This window comes from Rattus rattus, chromosome 9, assembly GCF_011064425.1.
Source record: "Rattus rattus isolate New Zealand chromosome 9, Rrattus_CSIRO_v1, whole genome shotgun sequence".
NCBI classification, from domain to species: Eukaryota; Metazoa; Chordata; class Mammalia; order Rodentia; family Muridae; genus Rattus; species Rattus rattus.
The window spans coordinates 56,736,523-56,739,817 of record NC_046162.1 but is presented as its reverse complement, the minus strand read 5'-3'; positions in this window follow the sequence as shown (position 1 = coordinate 56,739,817).

The window sequence follows — 3,295 nt, the reverse complement described above, 5'->3', positions numbered from 1 at the left end:
ACAACCCTCTCAAAGACATTTTTCTGCTGATTTTTTTTTCTATACAGCATCTCAAATAGCCTAGGCTGATCTACCTTGTTATGTAGGCAACGATGACCTTGAACTGATGTTCCTGACTCTACCTTCCAAGTGCGGAGATCTCAGGAGTCTGGCTCCAGGTCAGGTTATGCAGTGCTGAGGCTGCCAGGGCTTCCTGGTTGCTACAGAAGCACTGTACAGCTACGCTATATCCTTGGCCTCATTTTCTGTTTGTGGTTTGTGGGGATTTAACCCAGGCTCTCTAGCATGCTAGGACAAATGCTCTACTACTGAACTATACCACAGTCGCACTGTTTCATTTATTTTATGTGTAGGACTTTCAATTTTTATTATTATTATTATTATTATTATTATTATTATTATTATTTTTGCCTGCATGTACGTTAGTGTGCAGTGTGTGTACAGTGCCCAAAAAGCCAGAAGAGGGCGCCAGAAACCCTGGAACTGGAGTTACAGATGGTTGTAAACTGCCCTGTGGGTGCTGGGAATCAGACCCAGGTCTTTTGGAAGACCTACCAGCGCTTTTAATAGCTGAGCCATCTCTCCTGTCCCCTCAGTTTACTACTGAGTCCAGACAAGTAGTGAATTGTAAATATGAGAGTCTTACACACAGGTCCTGCTAGAAAGAGGGATGGGTTCTTCTTCCTTCTGCCCTATGATATTCTTTCTCTGTTACTCAACTACTTAGTACCTTTGGGGGGTCGAAAGCAGCTGCTTCCTCCTTTAACCCTCAGCTCTGTTTCTCCTACTCCCTTTTCGGCAATGTCTGCTCCTACTCCAGTGTTCTAGAATTATCCCTTCCCTGGGGGAGCCTCTCTCCACCTTTCTAGCCTTGGTGATTTTCAACTGTGATAGCCCTTTCAAAATGTGTAGCTAGTTATAGTGGCCCATGCTTATAATATGAACACTTTGGAAGCTGAGGCAGGAGGATCAGGAGTTTTAAGACAGCTTAGGTTACACAGCAAGACACCCCCACACTCCGCCATCTCAAAATAAAAAGCAAGACCAGAAATGGTGGCATTCATCTGTAATGCCAACACTGTAGATGTAGCAGTAGGTGATCAGGAGCATTCTGTAGCTACACAGTGAGTTTGAGGCTAGGATGGGTTACACGAGGTCTTACCTCACAGAACAAACAGGCGTGGCATGGTGGTAACCCTTTTTTTTTTTTTTAATTCATTTATTATATATAAGTACACTGTAGTTGTCTTCAGATACACCAGAAGAGGGCATTGGATCTCTTTACAGATGGTTGTGAGCCACCATGTGGTTGCTGGGAATTGAACTCAGGACCTCTGGAAGAGTAATCGGGTGTTCTTAACCCCTGAGCCATCTCTCCAGCCCAGTAACCCTTTTTTTAAAGATTTATTTTTTTACTATATGTAAGTACACTGTAGCTGTCTTCAGACACACCAGAAGAGGGCATCAGATCTCATTGTGAGCCACCATGTGGTTGCTGGGATTTGAACTCAGGACCTCTGGAAGAATAGCCAGTGCTCTTGCTTTAAATTATTTATTTATTTATTTATTTTTCAGAGCTGGGGACCGAACCCAGGGCCTTGCGCTTGCTAGGCAAGCGCTCTACCACTGAGCTAAATCCCCAACCCATAGCCAGTGCTCTTAACCACTGAGCCATCTCTCCAACTCAAATTTTGGGGATTCTTCCCTTTTTTAAAAAGATTTATGGGTTGGGGATTTAGCTCAGTGGTTAGAGCGCTTGCCTAGGAAGCGCAAGGCCCTGGGTTCGGTCCCCAGCTCCGGAAAAAAAAAAAAAAAAAAAAAGATTTATTCATTTTATATATGTGAACACAGTCACTGTCTTCAGACACCAGAAGAGGGCGCCGGATCCCATTACAGATGGTTTTGAGCCACCATGTGGTTGCTGGGAATTGAACTCAGGACCTCTGGAAGAGCAGTCAGTGCTCTTAACCACTGAGCCATCTCTCCAGCCCCCACCCCCATTTTTTAAAAAATTTACTTATTTATGTACTTACTAACTTATTTATTTATTTAAGCACACTGTTGCTGTCTTCAGAAGAGGGCATCTGATCCCACTACAAATGAGACACCATGTGGTTGCTGGAATTTGAACTCAGGACCTCTGGAAGAGCAGCCAGTGCTCTTAACCACTAAGCCATCTCTCCAGCCCAATGGTGCTCCCCTTTAATCCCAGCACTCCTTGGCGGTAGAATCATGTGACTTTCTCAGCCTGGGCTACATAGCAAATTTTAGGATAGCCTAGTTATACAGTGAAAACCTGTCTCAAATCTTTGCTGGGGACACCTTTAATCCCAGCATTTGGGATTGAGTCCAGCCTAGTCTACGGAGTGAATTCCAGGACAACCAGGGTGACACGGAGAGATCCTTAGCCTGGAGCATTGCTGAGCAGTTCAGCCCAACCTTTGATACAGAATGAGAGGCTGTCTCAAAACAAAACAAAAGCTGTCGATCAATTTTCCTGTTTCCTGTGGTATCTTGGACCAAATTTTTTCCTCTCCCAACATAATATTTTTATTATTTATTGAATATTTTATTGATTCACACGCGCGCGCGCGCACACACACACACACACACACACACACACACACACACACACACACCCAGCACATATTTCCCAGTCCTTCCAGGTTTGCCTCCCGACCTTGTGGCCTCCCTTCTCCCCCCAAAAAAAGAACAATTAAACAAACAAAAACAACAGCAAACACGCAAGTCCAGTCTGTGTTGTTTATATAGTGTATGCTCACTGGAGCGTGGTCAAACTCGCAGTGGGCAGGTCTTTCCCCACCTGCACCCCCACCAGAGCCATCAGCTGTGGAGAACTTCACTTCGGCATCTTTAACACAATTTTGAAGGGTTCTCTTTGTTTTGGGGCGTGGGTAGGGGTTGTCACAGAAGCCTCCCATGATGCTTTGTCCACTGTGAGTCTGCAGTCACCGGTGCAAAAGAAGTGTCCTCTCCCGCTACAGGCTGTGGGAGCTTGGATCATGGACTTCCACATAGTTTCTGGCGACAGCACAGACCACAGACACCCACATGGCCTCTGGAGTCTCTGCCTTAGACCTCAGTATGATCTACGGACAGACAAGGCAACCACGTGGGCATCCGCGCATGCGCGTCGCACACCAATATGGAGTCTCCAGTGTTAGTCCTGCCCATGAATTTCAATAAAGCTTCAGGCGGCACAGACCATGTGTAGCCAAATGGCCTTAGTGGTGACACAGGCCATGGACATCGAGAGGGCCTCCAGCTGTAGTAG